This window comes from Solanum stenotomum, chromosome 1, assembly GCF_019186545.1.
Source record: "Solanum stenotomum isolate F172 chromosome 1, ASM1918654v1, whole genome shotgun sequence".
In the NCBI taxonomy this organism is placed as follows: Eukaryota; Viridiplantae; Streptophyta; class Magnoliopsida; order Solanales; family Solanaceae; genus Solanum; species Solanum stenotomum.
Window position 1 is genome coordinate 60,354,738 of NC_064282.1, and position 22,272 is coordinate 60,377,009.

The 22,272-nt window shown below is 31.0% G+C and overlaps 1 pseudogene; it reads right to left on the reverse strand.

Moving 5' to 3' along the window:
• Nucleotides 1-20,206, reverse strand: LOC125854975 (uncharacterized; annotated as a pseudogene).
• Nucleotides 20,207-22,272: the final 2,066 nt, after the last annotated feature.

A 22,272-nucleotide genomic window follows, 5' to 3' on the forward strand; every position in this document is an offset into this window, starting at 1 on the left:
TTAGTGCATCTCAGCAATAACCACCACCCCAAACAAAAAATTATAATCCCAGTAACCATCATGACCATTATACTCACTTCCTTCACGGTAACATCTAGATTGATGAGTTTGAACCCACGATTCATCGGGTTGAACATCTTAATTATCGCCCACTCCATATAGGACTTGACGCATATGACAAGTGATGTGTGGATTGCCATCCTGAAAATTACCATTTCCCATGGATGGACTATATGGTTCACCCACTGTGTAAACGTCTGTCCTCCATATTGCACTACCTGCGATCCATTTCTTAATTCATTGAAAATGGTCTCCGGTCAACCAATAACAAACATATAGTGCAAGAAAAGATAATAGTCTACAAAAATAAATAACACCAGAGTTACAACAACATATATACTTGTTGATATTAACATTTCAAAGTATTACAACTATCGTAATTTTAATTACCTTTCTCCTTGTAGATCTGAAGTTGCAATTCATAGTCATCATACATTGGCCTAGAGATTTTTGGGAAGGCATAATCTATTGGTACTTCACTGTCAAGTTGAACAAATCCTGGACAAATATTATTGTAACATCCTGTTTTCTAGTTGACATCTGTCTATTTAATTCAAAAAAATGAAATTTACTTACTTTACATGCTTTTGAATTATTCTTTTAGAAAAATATCAATTAATTTCTAATATACTTACTGTCCAATGAGAGTATAATCGAGTCCGTCCATCACCGTATAATTTTGGATATACCTAAACCATACAAACATGATGACTTTAGGAAATCGAATCGTCAAAAAATACTTAATAGGTTCAAATTATGGATTTGAAATAAGAACTTACAATCCATCCGGCTTGTATTTGCTCGAAATTTGTCGCATTATCTGTACTTTGAAGAAATATTGTTGCGGAACTATATTGGCCAAGTCCATTTACTTGTGGATTATACAAAGTAGCACTCATTGAGATACTTGTAAAACTTTTTATTTCTGGAGATGCGCTTATGCTATTTCCTGCAAACTGAAGTATAGTACTACATTAAATTAATTAAAATAACTATTTGAAATTGAATTTTCTTTTACTATTAATGATAAATTTTAATAAATAAAGAAGTAACATCGAGGATATCTTCAGCGAGGGATTCATTTGCCATGCTTAAGGAGGCATCTTTGGCGCTTTGGAGTTGTTCTTGTGCCATTTGTCGTATAGGACCATTCCAATCGGACAACCTTTTTTGTTCAATCAGAACTCTTTTGCTTTAAAATAAATATTTTCATCCTTTTGCAATCGTCTGGCTTTGACTAATCTTTGTTTTTCAAGCTCCTTAGTAATTGTCATCTGTTGTTTCGAAGATCCCATACATGCAAAAAAAAACACAAGTAAACATAAACTACATATTCTGAAAATACAATTAAAATTATATTCAAGTAACATAAAATATTACTGAAAATAAATATATGCAAGGGACCTAATCTATCAGTGGCCCCTTAAAATTGGCACGATGCTTCACTTAGACACCTTAACTGAGCGATGTTCATTTTAGACACCTCATGTAAGGTCCCGCTATGTCATTTTGACCTTTTTTTTTTTTTATTATCAACAAAAATATATAATGTGTGTGTTACACTCGCGAATGATGTGTAAAGTGACGAATTAAACGATGACATTTGTCGTCAAAAGTAATTTTTAAATAATTAATTTTGAGTAAAAATAAAAGTTGACCAATTAATTATTGAAACATGGCCCAAATAATTACAAAATAAAATAAAATTTAAATTAATAAAAGAAACTCCCCTACCCCAACCATGTCTTCTCCAAATAACCACCCACCCACAACGATCAAATACTCCTACCCACCCCCACCCCCAACCCAGCGTTGTCTTCTCCAAATCCCCTATCCCTTTTGCAGAACCCCTCCTCCACNNNNCCCCCCCCCCCTTCCCCACCACAAAATTCCCCTCTTGATTGTGTTCTGCAAAACACCCCCGTCGGCGTCTCTAAATCTGAGCACCATTGAAATTCTTTTTCTTTAAAAAAAAATGCCGATCACTTTCTTCTTCTTTTTGGCCTAATAAATAGCTTGATAATGAATAGAAATTTTTTGATAGTTCAAGAAATATTTTTTAATTTTGTTTAAAGAAATTTACTTTGTCATTTTACTAAAATCTTCATTTAAATTTAACTTCGCCAAAATTGTGACGAAAATGGGGAAGAAGAACATAAATATATGACTAAAAATTAATTAAAAAAAATTCACGCGCAAGTCAATAAAAGTGATACACTCATTATGCCATATAAGTAAAAAGAGTCAAAAGACACTACATAAAATTTTTTTTTAATGAACATCATTCCATTACCAACTTTAAGGGGTCACTGATGAGTCAGGTCTCATATTTTTATTAGTCATTTAGTGATAGTTGCATCTCTTTTCTGTCTTTTCATTATTTTGAACAAGAATCAATGACAAGGATAGAGTTATAGTCATTTAAACTTTTTTTTTCAAAAACGTTACACTACATATACTACATATTAAACATTAATTTAAAAAAAATATGAAACATTAATTGTATACCCAATTGTATATTAAATCCTCAACATTCTTAACAAGATTCATGGCTTCAATAATTGATTGGATGTTTATATGAAAACGTCAAAGGCTAGCTTATTAAGAATTTGATTTTAATTATGAATTAACTATATCTTATGAGGAAATAGATCTTGGGGCTAACTCAACCCTATAATAAGATAATTAGCCTGGATCTAAAATTTGAACTCTTAACATAAACTAGTATACGTACTCGCGCGTTACGCAACTATATATGAATTTATGATTAATTTAATTTCATGAAACATCAAATAGTTGAAATATTTTTACATATTTGTCCTTTATTATTTTTATGTTGTATTTATATATTAATATATTATTCATATTAACAATTTATAAGTTAAAAATTTTTCACATGAAAGGTAAAATATCATACGATTAAATGACATGTTAATATATTTTGCATATATTTTTTTTCAAATTCAAAATATTCTTTACATTCTTAAATTTGTGTCAAATGATAATAGAAAAGTAATTTAAAATAGAGTCAATATAAAATAATGTCATATAATAATAGAAACATGTTCATGATATATACATTTTATTAATCATTGAAAACAATTAATCACAAATACTGAATAAGTTGCTTTTAAACTTTCGAAAAAGAAAATAATAATTTAATTTTATATCAATGATTGTATGTCGAGGAACTTATCAATTTTTCTAGTATTCTATTATAGTAATTATTGCGTTAATTCCTTTTATGACTATTATAAAATTTATCATAATTTTTAGTACTTACTAATTTAATTCAACATGTAATCTTTATTTATTATTTTCTTCAAATTGTTATTTTTGTTTAATCATAAAAAATAATACTTACAACAATTTCTGTTTTTATTAACTTAAATATATTTCAATACAACGTATAATGTTTACTTACTATTTTCTTCCCCGTATTATTTTCTTTAGTCATATATCAATAATACATACAACAATTTAATTTTTTATTAACATAAATACCTTTAGTAATAATTCTTTTCTAATGTTCTATTAATAATAATGATTGAAATTATTTATGATTACTATTAAAATTTCTACATAATTGAGATAAAAATTGAGGTTACGTACACATAAAAATATTTTTGAACAAACAAAATTTCATGCACTATTAGAGAGTACTTTCTAGTTATATAATTATCTTACAATTATGATAAAGTCAAAAAAGTGTAACTATCTTCAAAAACTATAAATATTAAATTCAAAATTTGAACTTTTAATTAGTCAGTCTCAATTATTTAAAAAATTACAAATATTTTTATAATTTTAAAATAACTAACTTATCATTTTAAAAATAATTTTATAATTCCTAATTAACTATTTAAAATTTTATATAAATTCTATATTTTAAAAAAATGTCTGAATTCCAAGTTATAAAAAAAATAATCTTAATTTTGAATTCGCTTTGATCTAATATTTTGAAACACGTTACTATTTGTCTCGATCTCATATGCAATGGTGCATATTCTCTTATTAATTAAATGGTAATTTCTAATTAACTAAATGACCTATTATTTATTTCAGTAGTGACAAAATAATTTCAAATTCTCTGATATCACGTAATATAAGAAGTCTTTTTTGTACATTTAATTTTTAGAATAGTTGTATATTCTATAGATTTGAAGGTTCTAAATTTCAAAGACAAACCATTTATTTTAAATATAGTAATAATTTTTAAAAATTCTATTTTAAATAAAATTTAACTGAACAAATGAACAAAATTTTGTTCATACTTTAATATTTTATCACTCACAAGTATATTACTAAAAAGCTATAAGAAAGTGGAATAATATGCATAAATCATGATATTCTACATTTATCGATACATTATATTAATAATTAATAATTCCATAGCAATTAAGATATTCAATTGCACATATTTAGCATTTTAAAAATGTGAATATACTACCAATAATCCAACAATCAAAAACATGTTAGTGTAAATGATTGAGTAAAAATTAACAGAAAATGAAAAAAAAAAATAAGTATTAGAATAACCTCACTAAAATTAAATTTAAAAAATATCGTACAATCTAAAAAAAATATTAATCGCCGTAAAAATATCAAAGATTACAAATGTAAATAAATAAGAATATAAAACTCATTTGATTTAAAGAATTTAAGTACATAATATCACAAAAAACAATTCAAATTGAATGAAATAAACTAAAAAGTCACAATAAGACACTAATCAATATCATTATTTGCAAATTCAAATAATGTTTTTCTTTTTCTTGGACTTTCACTTTTTATTTGCAAATATATTCAAATTTTCTTCGGCTAGCCATCAAATAATCTATCTATTCACCCCATAAATAATGAAGACAAGAAGAATGAAACTAATTTAACAAACAACATTACACATTTGAAGAAGAATAGATTCATGGTTCAATCATTTGATTTAAAGAATTTATGTACAAAATATGACAAAAACAAATCAAATTGAATGAAATAAACTGAAAAAAAAACAATAAAACATTATAAATCTAACAATATCATCATTTGCAGAGGATTTTCACTTTGATAAATATTGTTCTTCTTTTCTTGAACTTCTACTATTTTATTCGCAAATATATTCAAATTTTATTTGGCAAGTCATAAAATAATTTACCCATTCACCAAATAAAAAGATGAAGATAAAAAGAATAGAAATAATTTAACAGACAACATTACACATTTGAAGAAGAATACATCCACAATTCAATAATAAACACATGTTAGTATAAATTACGAAATAAAAAATTAACAAAAAATAATAAAATTAAAAGATTATTCAATTCAAATAATAATTCAATAATATAAAAACATGTTAATATAAATGATTGAATAGAAAAAATTAACAGAAAATGATAACATAAAAAGAATTAGAATAACTTCACTTAAATTAAATAAAAAATAACACAATCGTAAAAAAAAAAATATTAATCACAATAAAAGTCATCAAAGATTACAAATGTAAATAAAAAAAGAACATAGAAAACTCATTCGACCTAAAGAATTTAAGTACAATATATGACATAAACAAATCAAATTGAATGAAATGAACCACAAAAAATTCAGAAAATGACATTATAGATCTAACAATATCATCATTTGCAGAAGATTTCCATTTTGATAAATATTGTTCTTCTTAATTCTTTTGGGACTTTCACTTTGTTATTTGCAAGTATATTCAAACTTTTTTTTCGGCTAGCCGACAAATAATCTATACCTATTCGCTCCATAAAAAGATGAAGATAAGAAGAATGGAAATAATTCAACAAATAATACTACACATTTGAAGAAGAATAAGATCAATTAATTTTTTCAATGATTTTTATTTGTGTATAAATAGGGAATAGAGATAATGGGTAGAGTAGTTTTAGATAACCAATTTAAATTCAAATTCTAAAAGTAACTACTTTCCATTTTTTTAAAAATAGTTACGTGAGTTGGTTACTTATTTTGAAAAAAAACACATNTTAGAATAACTTCACTTAAATTAAATAAAAAATAACACAATCGTAAAAAAAAATATTAATCACAATAAAAATCATCAAAGATTACAAATGTAAATAAAAAAAGAACATAGAAAACTCATTCGACCTAAAGAATTTAAGTACAATATAGATCTAACAATATCATCATTTGCAGAAGATTTCCATTTTGATAAATATTGTTCTTCTTAATTCTTCTTGGACTTTCACTTTGTTATTTGCAAGTATATTCAAACTTTTTTTTCGGCTAGCCGACAAATAATCTATACCTATTTGCTCCATAAAAAGATGAAGATAAGAAGAATGGAAATAATTCAACAAATAATACTACACATTTGAAGAAGAATAAGATCAATTAATTTTTTCAATGATTTTTATTTGTGTATAAAAAGGGAATAGAGATAATGGGTAGAGTAGTTTTAGATAACCACTTTAAATTCAAATTCTAAAAGTAACTACTTTCCATTTTTTAAAAAATAGTTACGTGAGTTGGTTACTTATTTTGAAAAAAAACACATTTAAAATAATTTTTTTATTTTTTAAAAACTAAAGCATATCTTCATTTAACAGATTTTTTTAATGTGCGGGTAGTTTTACTATTTATTTATTTCAAATGATTGATGCGCGTTTTTTATTTTATTTTTTCTTTGTTACATTTTCTATTATTATAACCTATTTTAACATTTTTCACTTTTTTGTCCGTTGGTATTTTATTTTTATTTTTTTGTATTTTAAATAGTTTGTTTAAAATTTATTTATTTATTTATTTTTATTTTATTTTTTGATATTGACATGTGTCATTCTAATTCTAAATATTGACATGTGTCAATGTGTCTATATTTATTTATTTAATTATTTAAAATTATTTAAAATACTAAAAATTTGTGGTGTTGACATGTGTCATTTTTTCTTCTCCTTATATATAGATTTTTAAAAAATAATTTCAATTATTTAAATATTCTGATTTTTGTGGTGCTGACACGTAAGCGTTATCACCTCTCCTATTATATATACTAGTATACATACCCGCGCGTTGCGCGGATAATTTAAAATGAAATAGTTTTATAATTAAAAATAACTAATAAAATATTATATAGCTTTTAATTATATATATATATATATATATATTATGTTGAATTCTTTTAAGGATAATCAAACATCAAATATTTCAAATAATTTTATGTGTCTATACTTTATTCTTTTTATGTCATTTGAATAAAAAAACTATGTTAATAATTTATTAATTCTAAGTAACTACAATAACACTTAAAATATATATCTCAATTTAAAAATAAATAAATCAATTGAATCCCGTGGGAGATAAAATAGACCTTGTAATTGTTATATTGAAGTAGTTGCTAATTTCCTATAAAATAGATTTAAGAAAAGTGTGATCTAATTTTTTAGTGATATCTATAATTTTGAGTTTGTAATGTTTTATTTTTCGATTTACAATTTAAAATACTTTGAATTATGAGTTTTTAAAAGGAAAAAAAAGTATTTCTTTCTTGGATTTTCGATTTACAAATTAAAATACTTTGAATTATGAAATTTTTAAACGGAAAAAGTAGTATTGAAATGAAAGTAAATATGAGTAGGAAAGTATGGCACAAATTTAGGCTTGTTTTAGTTTTAAAATTTAAATATTACTTTCAGTTATTGTTTGGAATTATTCTAATATTCAATTCAATATTGATCTAAGATATATCAATTTTGTTGATAATTATTTTAATATTTTGTGAAATATAAATTAAATATTTTATATGTATAAATAAATTTTGAATTTGAATTTATATGATTGTTATGCAATATTTTAATATTTTGGTCTATTACTTTCCTTTATTAATTTTTCTAGTAAAATTTCGTTTGTTTAAAACTTCCAATTGTTATAAATAATCAATTTAACCCTTTTGGGAGATAAAACTGACCTTGCAATTGTTAAAAAAAAGTAATTTCTATTTTGATATAAAATAGAGTTTTAAAAAGTGTGATTTAATTTTTAGTGGTATCGTACGTTAATTTTGAGTTTGCAATGTTTTATTTTAATTTGTTAAATTTTGTTTTTGGATTCAATTTACAAATTAAAATACTCTGCCTTTATGAAATTTTTAAAAGAAAAAAAAAGTATCAAATAAAAATAACTATAAGTAAAAAAGTAAGGCACAAATTTCGGTTATTCTGATTTCATATTTTTCCAGATTCTTGTAAATTCTTTTTTCTTATTTTCTATTTTGAAAGTTTTTAACGATTGTTTGTATGCAAAATTTATATAAATATAATCAATTTATTTTTAGTTTAAATAGTTGATATAAAAGATTGATTAATTCCAAAAATAAAAAAAAAAGTATAGAAGTCCTAAACATACATTGATTTATGGTTCCAGGTTTTTAGGAATCCAACATGAAATGGTAATGTGTAGTTAGAAATATTTTGATATAATTTCATAAAAATAGGTCTTGTATTTAAAAAATTATTTATTTTTAGAATAGTTTTGAAACATTACAAAGTATTCACATTTTTCTTAAATATAATAAAACAACATCACATAAATTGAAATAGGATGAATATTTTTTTCATAAGAGAACAAAGTCATATTTCTATGTAATATATACATATTGTATATATTTAAATAAGCATATTGATTAATAGTATAACACATACTCCTTCCTTATCTTAAACAAAATTAAACATACTCCTTTTCATCAATATGAAAAACTATGAACTTATCTTAAAAGAAATATCAATGTTGTCAGAATCTATTTCTGAACTCTTCTAAATCAAATGATCTTCTCTTCATACTCATGAACTAATCATAAAAGCAAATACGAAAAGCAAAACATATTACCACGTTTAAGTAGTTGAATAAATATAAGAGAATAAGAATTCTTAAATGAGTAAGTTTTTGGGAAGATGTAAATGGTGCAGTTAAGAATGATTTTTGTTATTTAAATGTGTGTTATGCGGTTAACTATTTTCTAGGAATAAAATTAGTTATTTATCTTTTAAAATTTAAATTTTAAATTAATCACTCAAATTTCAAAAACTTATCCGTTTGGATATTGATTTGGATAACTATCATTTTCAAAAAAATTAAAAAATAAAGTAAAAAAAAAGGATACCTAAGATGTAGTTACGTAACTTTTTGATTTTATTTTATTTTATATTGTATTTTTTTTTTGTAAAATCATTTTTCTTTTTAGTGTTAATAATTTTTATTTTATTTTCAGATTTTAAATTAATATTAATAATTCATAAATTTAATATTTTTAAATAAAATATTAAATCCCAATTTTTTGGGTGTTGACGGTTGGCTTTAACTGTAAAATTACATTGTAAAAATATTTTAAAATGAAATTTTGAAGAACAGAAAGATGCAGTTTTTTTAGTAATTGCTGACATGTGTTTTTTTTTTAAAAAAAATCATATTTTTTATTTATCTTTTTTAAATTGACTTTTTAAATACTGAAATTTTGAGATTAATTGTGGCACTGACATGTGGCATTTTTCCCTCTCCTATTATATATAGATTATTATTATTATTATTTTTATTATTATTAAATAAGGAGGTTGTGGAAAGATGGTTAAAAAAAATTTCCAAAAAAAAGGGAATCACACACACACGTTACTTATTTAAAATTTAAAATTATTTTAAAAATAAAATAGGAATTTATTATTAAATCCTATTACATATATTTAATTTTAATTATTTTAAAAATTTGTTTTTTGTGGTGCTGACATGTGGCGCTTTTCACCTCTCCTATTATATATAGATAGATATAGATATAGATATATAGATATAGATTATTATCTACATTTATTTTTTCTTTAAGTGAGGAGGTTGAGGAAATATTGTAAAAATTTAAAAATACATTTCCACAAAAAAAGGACCACATACGTAACTTTGTAGAGCTTTTTTTAAAATAATAAATATTGATTCGCAGTTACTTCCTATTTTCTAAAACTGATTTAAAATCATCTTTTAAAAGTAATTTTAATTATTTAAATATTCTGAATTTTTGTGGTGCTGACACGTAAGTGCTATCACCTCTCCTATATATATATATATATATATATATATATAGATTAGTAACATTTTTGGCAAGACACCTTATGTGAATTACTAGTACAAGATTTTTCTTTTCAAATTGTTAAAAAAATATATAAATTATTATTTAAAATTATATATATATATATAGATATAGATTATTATCTACATTTGTTTTCTCTTTAAATGAGGAGGTTGAGGAAATATTGTTAAAATTTAAAAATACATTTCCACAAAAAAAGGACCACATACGTAACTTTGTAGAGCTTTTTTTAAAATAATAAATATGGATTTACAGTTACTTCCTATTTTCTTAAACTGATTTAAAATCATCTTTTAAAAATAATTTTAATTATTTAATATTTTAAATTTTATGGTGCTGATACGTAAGCGCTATCACCTCTCCTATTATATATATATATATATATATATATATATAGATTAGTAACATTTTTTGGCAAGACACCTTATGTGAATTTCTAGTACTAGATTTTTCTTTTCAAATTGTTAAAAAAATATATAAATTATTATTTAAATCCAGTAAAACTATCAAAATCCAGAAACTATAAGTTTCAAACCTTGATTCCACCTTTGATAAAAATACAAAATATCGCAAACAACAGAATTGTGTGCTATCAACTTTTGTTTATCAAAAGAAAAGAAGAAAAAACCAGTTAAGTTGTATGAGTATAAATCTTGCACCTTGATTCATTCTTTGTGCGGCATCGGGTGCAAAAGAGTTGATTGTTTATAAACATCCAGACAATCATAAATATCTCAGTGAATAGTCTGCAAACATAAATTGATTTCACTACAAATTATTCATTAAGAAAAACGACATATAAACTTTGCTATAAAATATATGAAATCTATACCTCAAGTACGAGATCTGCATTTCGACTAGACCCACAATCTTCAACCAAACAAAAGGCAATGGTGGTCCAAACTAAAATAATGAAGCATAGAGTTGTAAATATCAATGCCCACTTTGTTTTTCATTATATTTCTGAAATAACGTGTGTATATAGTGTAGAAGAAATGGTTATTTAGTCAAACAAGATATGCAATCTGATTATCTAATTAAATGATGAATAATATTCAAATATAATTAATAATATTTATTCCAAATTTAGCGATTGCACAAATATTCTCCAAATTAATTAGTATCCATTGACAATGGACAACAAAATTATGTTATCGGTTTATTTTTAGAAAAAATATTGAGTATTTTCATATATTATTAATATTTTAATAATAATAACAAAAACATATTATAATTAGGAGTTAAAGAAGGAGACTTCGATAAAGACTCTCGTAATTTGAGAGGATCAGTCATTGACCTATATATAGTAATTACATCAGATAGAGTTTACATAAGATTAAAACTCCTTAATACTAGCAACCTAATATTCAAAAGGATAATTCAATATATACTAATAAAACTAAAAGTGTTTATCCTTAGTATCCCTCGTCAAGCTCAACGGTAGTGTACGAACATTGAGCTTGTCACGAAAATGAATAAAAAGAGACGAGACAAGTGCTTTGTGAAGATATCTGCATATTGATCCTGAGTCGGAACATAACGGACAGAGAATAGGCCTCGTTCAACTTTCTCACGAACAAAGTGATAGTCAATCTCAATATGTTTTGATCGATTGTGAAAAACTGGATTAATACACATGTAAAGTGCAGTTAGATTATCACAGAGGAGCACAGGTGGCTTGTTGCAAGTGACACCAAGTTCAAATAATAGGTTCTTGAGCCAGGCTACTTCAGTCGTGGCAAACACAACTACTCTATACGCTGCCTCGGTACTCGAGCGAACCACAACCTTTTGTTTACGAGAAGACCAGCTCACAATATTACCTCCCAAAAAATGGCATAGCTATGGTGGGAGCGATGATCAAGGACATCGGCAGCCCATCCTGCATCAGAATAAGCTCGAGACTGATAAGATGATGGAAAGAATTTGTAACATTGCGCAATTTGAAATAACTAGGAAGAAGCTTATAGTTGGAAATAGTCATTTTTGGAAAGAATGAAAAATCTGGAAATTTTGTTAAGTTAGGAAAATTGAGTTTTGGCCAACTTCAAATGGCCATAACTTCTAGCTCAGGATGAGTTAGAGGTACTTCAAGATATGGTAGGAAATATCTTGGAATGATCTTTCCAACGCCGCCGAGTTTGCGCGATTTCGAGTTTGTATGAGTAAGTTATACCCTTTGGAAGTTGGACTGTTGGATTAAGAAAAGTCTAATTCGGATTTTAGAAGGGTAATTTAGTCTTTTTCTTACCTAATTATTTGAATTCTTTTTTAGGAGTTTAATTGGGTTAAATTCAGATTTTAGTCAGTTTTAGAAAAGTGAATGTCACACTAGGGGTTGGAGAAAGGAAAAAAGAGGAAAAAGGAGAAGAGGAAGCAAGATTCGTCAAGATCATCGAGTTTAGCTTGTGGATTTCATCTAGGGTGATCCCTACAAGGTATATGAGATCACATAGCATTGGGTTAGTTCGCTCACACGCCAACCATGATTCAATTCAGCAAATTTAAGTCTTTGAAAGTTTAGAAATTGAGTTTTTGATGAACATTGTTGAAAGTTTCGTTGAATTTCTTGTGGGTTGTGTTGCTGGAGTTTCTTGTGATTTGATTCATGTTTCCTGGTGTAATTTTGGGTTGAATCTATCATGTATTGAGGGTATAAGTGATTCGAAGTCTTTGGGGAAAGAACCAAGTAAAATTAGAGGGTTTAGAGTTGAACAACAAAAAAGAAAGTTCGGAGGTTTCTAGGGAGGGAGTTGGGGCGCCGCGCCTCCCAGAGAGCCACAAAAGTTCCTCTGAACTTTGGGCTCTGGCGCGCCGCTCCATCCAGAGCACCACATCAAGCTCTCTGAACTTTGAGGGCTGGCTCCCCGCGCCTCTCAAAGCGCCAGAGACGCAAGTTCTCCCCATTTCTTCCCCACATTTTCATACGTGTTTCTTAGCAATGTACCTATGTTTCTTAGTTGATTCCAACACTTTAAGGTACATCTAAACATCATGAAATCATCCATAAACATGAGATCATGAACCTTGAATCCATAATCCAATTCAAGGAAAGTTAGGATCAAAGTCAAGAAGTTAAGAGTCAAGTCTAAAAGTTAAGAAGTAAGTCAAGAGAAGTTCATAAGGTTTTTCCAAAGACTTTAAGAAAAGTTCTAACTTTGTTTTCAGACGTAAGTTTCAAGTTAAGAAAAGAGTAAAGAGTTGAGTTCATTTCTCCAAAAGCTATAACTAAGTATCCCTAAAGAGTTTATAAATGTTTTCACATTTGAGTAAGAAAAGGGAACATCGATTCCAAGAGAGCTTTTAAGCTAAGTTTTGAGTAATTATCTCAAACCAAAGAAAGAAGTTTGTTTTTAAAACATTGAGCTAAGTATATTTTGGGAGTAATATTGAGCACCAATATGGGGATGCGAGTTTATATTAACTCAAGTCTCCATAAACTATGTAGCCATCATAGGTAGTAAATGATCATACTTTTTAGATGACTGCTTAAGAAGCTTTTAGCGTAGACTAGTGGATCCAGTAAGTTAAGCATCCTATATGACAACAAAGTATAAGATAGTTCTGGCAGCGTGGGCAAGACACTGTATCACCACTTAGGCTCATAATAGTGGTTGTCGGTTAGAGAATCTCCCACATAAACTATATTACTTTGTTATATGAGTAAAATTGAGTTTGTTATTGTGTTTTCTTTAACGAACTAAGTTGCTTTCACAGTTTTATAAAGCTTTCCATATATTGCATGTGTTTTATTGATTTATTATGAGTTGAGTTATTCATGAGTTGAGAATAGCCAAGGTAAGTGTTTCTTTCAGAATCTTTTCAAGCTTAAGTTGTGTTTAACATTCCAACTCGCATACTCGTACATTCAATGTACTAACGCCAGTTGGCCTGCATCTTATTATGATGCAGACGCAGGTAACCATGATCAACATCTAGCGCCTTGTTGATCTAGTTTGAGCACTCAGAGTCTTGCGGTGAGTCTCCTTGCTTCCCAAAGATCCATTTTATTGCTTTTAGTTTTATTATTAGTTCATTCAGATGTCGTGGGCTTGTCCCTGTTTTATTCGAAAATATAAATAAAAGAAAAATGACTAAGTTTTCGAAAAAAATCGATTAAACTTATGGTTTAAGAAAAATCGAATTTTCAAAAGAACAGAGTCACCACTTAATTTTTTAGTAAAAATCAAGAAAAACTTAAAGGGTTTTCAATAGATTTAAACAGATAAAATCAATTGAAAATAAAAAGGGTCCGAAGTTCAATGTACATTCCGAGAAGGTGTTAGGCCCTCGGAATGCCCGCTAACTTGTGGTTGACCGGTGATTTGACTAAAAATGCCTTTGACTAATTTTTGAAATTTAACTAAGTAAAAGAACTCATTTATTTTAAACTATTTTTTATTTACTTGTTTACATTCTTATTATTATTGTTATTACTATTATCATCATTTTGATTATCTTAAGGGGAGTGAACTAAAGGGGAATTTTCTAAAGGGAAATAGTTTAAGTGACAAGACGAATAATAAAATTAAAGTTAAGTATAAAATATAAGTATTTTAATTTTGAATATATAAAAGAAAGTGAAACGGCTATCTTTGGGAATTTAATTAAATTAAACCATAAGATAATCATAGTTAGTCGAGTAATACAATATAAATAATAAGAGGGGGAAAGAAAATAATTAAATTTGGCCTTTGGCCCAAATCCAATTAAATTGGCCTTTTGGCCCACCTGTCCTAAATAAAAATTTAGCCCCAATATGATTTCGGGCCTATTCAATCAAAATTCTGCTGCTGGACCATTCCTTTGGACCCTTTGGGCCCATTTTCGCTTGAACCTGTTATTGAAATTTCTTTAGGGCCTTTAGGCCCATTTTGCCTTTGAAAATCTGGTGTAATTTCAAATTTTGGGCCTTGTTTCAGCATTTTTTCAGAATCTGTATATCGCCATTTGAACTAGTAATGTATCTCAATTGTATTCCAATTTCATGCTGGCTGACTCAGGGAAGAGAGGATATCGGGCCTTAATGGCCCAACTCGGAATGCAAAGGGGAATAGAGAAGTCCGTGAGGACCCAAGGCAGATTCACGCATAGAAACCCACAAAAAAAAGAATTAGTGATGGATGATACTTTAAATCTATACAATACAACCAAGGTATATAAAATGGAAATGAGGCAAAGATACACGTGCTTAGTTTATTATACCGCTGATATACAAGAATGACAAAGGAATGCACACAATATTTAAGGAATCTTCATTCAGATTTGATCTAACATCATATGACAAGATAACACTAAATGAAGGTGCTAAACAAATAAAATAAGTAAAGCAAAAAAAAAGGGAGGAGGGGGAGTTCGGGAGGACCCGAGGCAAAGTTAACATGCATTAAAAAGATACGAAATGTGTAAATAATCACTCATTAACATTACATGGGTAAAAACCAAATAAAACAAAATTGGTCTGCCACTATTCTCATTCTTGTTGCTATTATCCTTATTATATATTTTTTTCTTTTTGCATTGAAAGGAGATTTAACAAAAAACTATATTCCGACATAAAAGATTTAATGGCCTTCTACAAGTGTTGACTATATTCGGATTTAGACAGAGGCAAAAATTTTGAGAACAATCATCCTACAAACCCCCCTAAGATTTCAAAACGAAAATCGGGTTATATCTTATTAAAGAACAAAATATGATTGTGTGAAACCTAACCCTTAAAAGTTGGAATATAATGAACAAATACCAATATAGTATAATGCAAAGTAATATAAATAAACAAACCTTTTCCCTCTAACATACAGTCATGGCAACTAGACAAATAAATAAAAGTCATGTTCTTTGTATAGTTGAGTAAGATGACAGTGGGATCCTATGACATTAACAGAAACTAAGAATATCGAACATGAACCAAACCAACATGTAATACCAACAAAGAATCACTGAAAAAAATAGAAATAAAAAAAATTAGATGATCTCTAGACACGAGTGGGAAAGGAACTTATAACGCTTTGCACTTCCGCACACAAAAGAAAGGGAGGGATAGTCATTCAAAAGAGAGCGAGACAAGTAGAAATAATCTCAACAACTAGTAAAACCGATCAAAGCATCATGAGACCACACATTAGATTTAACAAGACATAAAATGCAGTAAGACCGCAAAGGCTTTCAAAAGAAAAGAAAAAAAAATAGATAAAACTAAGCCATTGGAATAAAAATGCTACTACACCACACCTATTTAATTAGCCGTATCGTTTGATTTTAAGCCCTTAGACCTATGTGAATAACGACGTTAATAATACTAGACTCAAATGAAGAACAATTGCCACTAGAAGGCTACAAAGATCAGGGACATATTCGATGTTCAAAACAAGAATAAGGAAGACAAAGAAATAAACTACCCAAAGATCAAATATAGAATCAATGAGACCAAAGCCAAGAAGACACACCGAACATTGGAACTAAATCACGAAGCAGCATAAGAAATATAAGCACAACAAATTAATTTAATGAAGTTCATCAGGAGCAATCAGAACTATTGCCTTTGTCACACACCAATCATCATTTATTTCTATCATATTGATAGTGACGCCTCCATGATTTGGCAAATGATTACTATTGATATTGGGCGTGATTGTCTGAAGAGAGACCACATTCTGGTCAATCAGATCTTGGATCTTATGCTTCAGGTTAATACAGTCCTCATTATCATATCCTACACTGTTGGAGTGATACGCGCACCTCTGATCAGGTCTGTAAAACTTTGAGCTAGTGTCAACCGGCTTGGGACCCACTGGATGAATATATCCTGCCGCAGTTAATCATTCAAACAGCTTTGTTCGGATTTCAATAAGCGGAATGAAAATTCTAGCATGCTTCTTCTCAAATCTAGGACAGCAGGGAACGTAATTGCCTTGTTGAGGAGGAGGCGTTTGGCGATAATTTGGAGCATTCGGACGGGGGGCTTGATATCTTGGATATGAGTTGGTTTGATAATTTGGTTGTGGAGCTTGGTAGTTCGAGGGGGTATTTTGGTAAAGTGGAATTGGGATTTGGTACATTGGGGGATGAGTTTGGTAATTTGCTTGAACGTTAGTACAGTTGGGGGCGACGTTTTGGTAGTGATGAGATGGAGTCTGGTAAAATGGAGGTGGAGTTTGGTAGCTAGTAGGGGAAGTTGGTAGCTAGGAGGGGGAGTATTTTGATAGCTAGGAAGAGGGATATTTTGGTAACTGGTGGGAGGGGTATTTTGGTAGTCAGCCTGTGCATAATAAACCGGGTATGAACTATGTGAAGGTCGAGAACGACCTTGGTATGATGATGATTTGCTTGGGGTTTTCTTCCCCTCATAAGAGATAGAGGACACATCTTCTCTTTTCTTCTTCAACAAGCCCGAGGATCCGGGATCCGGGATCCGGGCGAGGCAGCAACACGGGCAATCTTCCTGATTTTCAATCCATTTTCGATAGTCTTACCTACTTTGACTATCTCAGCAAATTTTGCTCTAACGAGCAACATGATTCTGTCATAATATTCGGGCTTTTGAATCCTCACAAACACTTCGACAATTTTCTTTTCTGACATAGGAGGTCTAACTCTAGCTGCTTCCTTTCGCCATCTATATGCGAATTCTTTATAACTTTAGGTCGGCTTCTGCTTCATCTTCTCCAAGGAGTAACTTTTAGGAACGATCTCCACATTCCAGGCGAATCGTTCGATGAAGTCCTTAGCCAAAGCGTTCCAGCTAGACCACTGTCTCGTTTCATGAGACGTAAACCATTCTAGAGTCTCTCCGCTCAGACTTTGACTAAAAAGCCGCATTAACAAAGCTTCGTCTCTCCCAACTCCCACAAGTTGGTCACAATAGGCCCTCAAGTGTGCTAAGGGGTTCCCCGTCCCTCTAAAGATGTCGAATTTTGGCACCTTGAACCCTTTCGGGAGGTCCAAATTTGGATGAATGCACAAGTCTTCGTAACTCAAACCGGCAACCTCAGGAATGCAGTTTAACTCCTTCATGACTTTTCTAATTTCCTCCTTCATATCTATCTTGGTGGTCTCTTCCTTTGACCTCCACTCTCTCTTCCTCTCCTCATAATGGTCGAGCTCCGAACCATGGGCGTCATGCTGGTTGGAGACTGGTATTTGAAAAATGGCCTTTTGCGGTAGTGGTGGAGCAATAAAGGGACTCTGTCCATTTAAAGGGGCGTGATAGTTTTAGGGAAAAGTCTAGGGGCTGGTATGCTGGTTTTGGTGAAGGTGGAAAGTGCGTGGGTTATTAGCGTTTTGGCAGTAAGGGGGTAGGCCAGTTTGGTGGTTTGCATTAGAGGGGGAGTGGTGCTTGGAGGTTGGTATTTTGAAGAGGGGGTGGTGTTTGATAAGAGGTTGAGGCGTAATGAGGGTTTTGGGTGGTAAGGTCAGTGATGGAGGGGTTACGAGCAGGACTTGAAGGTAGGTTTTGAGCCTGTTCCACGTTAGGAGGGGGAATTCAACTGGAGGTCTTCCGTCTGGTTGAGCGTTAACAACAAAAATCGAAGAAGGCAAATCTTGTTTTCTCTGCATCTCTATCCTCATCTCAGCAATTTGTTGCATGAACTGTAGGATCAGTTCATTCTGATCAGCAAGGGCGGGCTGAGCCATCACGACATCAGTAAGGCTGGTTTCTTCGTTGTTATCACCCGTTGTTGCTTTTCCTTTTTGTGAACTTTGACTGGGAAAGGAATCTGTAGGCCCTTTTGATTTGGTAAAATATGGGTGTTCAGTCAGTGTATCAACACAGATCAGTTCTAACTACCTGTAGAGAAAAACAACTCAAAGGCAAATATGTCAGTATTAGTTCTGGATGAATAATGCAAGATATCACATAGGAAACAGATAAACACATAAAAGTTGCTTTGTCTGAGAATATGTTAACTCACGAATAATGGGGACTGACTTTTGAAAAAGCAGGAATTTTCTCATTTTTATGTTGAGGTTGGTGACTCAGAAAGGTTAAATTGCGTTGAGCTAAGGTCTTCTTGCTGCATCTCTCGGCATCTGTTGATGTGAACTCAATGTTTCCTTGTAGAGTGAGGGGAAAAGAAGATTTGAAAAAGATAGGGGCCGGGCCTTGAAAGGTTGCCTACGTATCTCCCAAGGAGAATTCAAGCCCTATGTAGTTCGAATACAAAAGAAAATTCTCATTTCCATTCACTCATTTCTTGAAGATTACAAGGAAAGTAAAGACATACAATAAACCTCCTAAAGATAGATGGTGCCTTCACCGAAGCTTCTTCCTCTGACTGTCGTATTATCCACGGGGGACAAACTCAACTTGAATCTTTCCCATGTTGACGAGGGATTCCACGTCATAGCGAAACCTGAGGCACCTTCCAATGTTGTGATCTATGGCATCATGATAAGGGTAGGGTTTCCAGATCTCAATTCCAACGGGATCGATTGCTTCGTCATCCTTTCTAATAGAGGCAATACTCATTTTTGAACTAGCAGACTATAGATATTCAACAATGTTTTCTTGAAAGGTGTGAAGTAGTGACAATAAAACAAAGTGCGCTTAGTGACCGACATACTGGGCTCCGGTTGGTCACAGGTAAGGACGGTGTTCTCACCCCACATATACGGGATCTCTCCAATGTTGATCAGATTGCGGATTGCTGTCTTAAGCTCTACACATTCCTCTATAGTTTGTCCTCTTTGGCTCGGGTGGTAGGCACATGTCTTTTGAGAGCTTTCATGCCCAAACCCAAAATTGGTTCCTTTGAGAGACTTCAGCATACCTGACGCCTTAAGGTGCTCATAAATGAGAGCACACGACACGACTCTTTCCCCCATGCTATGTGTCCGCTCATAAGCTGAGAGAGTGATCTTTCTGTCTCCTCCTTTCAGACGGCCCAGGAAGGGAGGCATATAAATGATTTCCTCATCGGCATCTTCTTCAGTAGCTCCAGGGTGAGTGTCTTCGGGACCACTATTGGCTTCTTGATTGGCTTCATGTTTCTTTCGCATAGCAACCGTCTCCTCGTTCATGATAGCATATCTTGCCATCTTAACCGCCAACTCTGCATCTAGTGCAACACTTTTGGCCTACGTAGCTGCAGTGGCCAGTTCTACTTCTATTCTTCTTTCTCCCATCTCCCGAATCTCTTGTTTGAATCTGCACAATTTCATCCTTAGACTCTCTTCAGTCATCTTCACATCGACATTCTTTCCTTTTTCCATCTTAGCAGCAATTTCACCTTTCCTGAGATGATAGAGTAATGTTTTAGGATTTGGTAGTAGGATTTTATTTTTTGGCTGAGAAACTCAAGACTCATAGAATTTTGGTCGGACATTTTGGTAGTGACTTGTATTTGATATGTAGGAATTTTTGGAAATTTTTGAAAAGGAGTGGGCTAAGAATGTCCTTATTCAAAGCAACGTACCACATAAATAGTTAAAGCACACAAGTAAACAGACAAATATTGCGTCCTAAACATGTATGTGACCCTTTTGTGCCAAGGGTAGGCCTAGCAAATTGATGGATGTATATGTCTTTTTAAGTCAATTCATTATCTCCAAAATATTTCATTAATAGGATTCAAAAATGTTTGACAAACATAAAATTGAGAAAAAAAGTTCGAAAAATAAATTACAAGACAAAGTACAAATAAAGTAATCTCACGCAGGGGGTGATAACAAACTCCAAGCTCATCCTGATCTTTCACCAAGTTTGCTCCTCTTGGCTATGCTAACCTCTTCCCACATAGCATATTTGTTAGCCCATAGGTGATCTATTGCCAACCGAGCCCCTTCTTGATGACTGAACCTCTCGACCGACTGAATCTGTTGTTCCATGCTATCATCTAATTCTGACATAAATTGCCTGGATTTTTGTAGCTCTTGCTTCAACTGAGCTATGATTTTGGCGTCTTCTTAGTGTCAATGTTGATGCTCTAACTCATTCCTATCAAACTTCTCTTGGAGTTGATGAAGTCGGATTTGATGCTTGGCTCCAACATCTGCAATAATATGGGGAACGTTTGGACCGGGTTCGATAGTTCCGGCGAGACTCTTCTTTAACCATTCTTTGTAATCCTTAGAACATTCCGAACGAAACCTATTTGGCATCGGCTCACCCAATACCCTTCGAGTTTTCCATAATTGAAGCATCTTTTTAGTAAAAGCGACTTCGCCATTTTCATGATCCGTCACAAATCTTGTTATGTCTTCGATCTGAAGAAGCTCTTGTTTCTCTCCTAGCTGTCTAAGTACTCGAGAAAGAGCATATGGTCGAGTTCCTCTCAACCCAAAAAATATCAAATAAGGGGCCTTTCCACTTCGGATCACACTTTGTTTTGTTACTACCAAGCATTGGATCGACCACTGCACATTTTCCTCTCTCAAACCCTGAAGTCTCAGGTACCAAAACTCTTGGCCTCCAGTCCTGTTGAAATGATTACGTTACACCCACCAATCGTGACTTTTGAGTCTGTTTGGTCTTTCCAAGGGATCTGGTTCTGTTGGATCATGAGTTTTGATCAAGTGTCTCATCATCCACCATTGAAGTATCAGGTTGCACCCTTGAAAGAAACGTGTGCCGCTTTTAAATCTATCCAATGCCCTGTAAATGTCAGCAAGGATCATAGGAGTCAAACTGTAGTATTTTATTGCAGACACGTGGCTCCATAAAAAAATAGTATGAGTGACCATTACTACGCTTGGATGAATGGTGTAGTTTGGTCCTTGGGGAAACACCATTGTCCCAAGTAGGCATATCGCAAAAGCGAGGGGGCGTGTTTCCTTTCATTTTTCTTCTAAAACAAACTCTTCTTTGAGCTTCTCATAAGCTCTTGCGCGTCCAAATTGATAATACAACTTCCGAAGTGGAATATTTGACCCAGGAAGCCTGTCCATCCATTCAGCTTTGACGAGTGACAATTTTTGTTTGATTTCGACAAAATCCCACACCTTTGGAAAGAGAATATCAGTATTGGGTTGGCGTTTTCTTTTGTTGCATATGCTAACACTCTCGTAACTGGCAAGGACTTCATCTATAGTCGGAGTCAATTCTACTTCCCCAAACTGAAATACCATGTTGTCGCTATCCCAAAACTTCACCATTGTTCCAATCA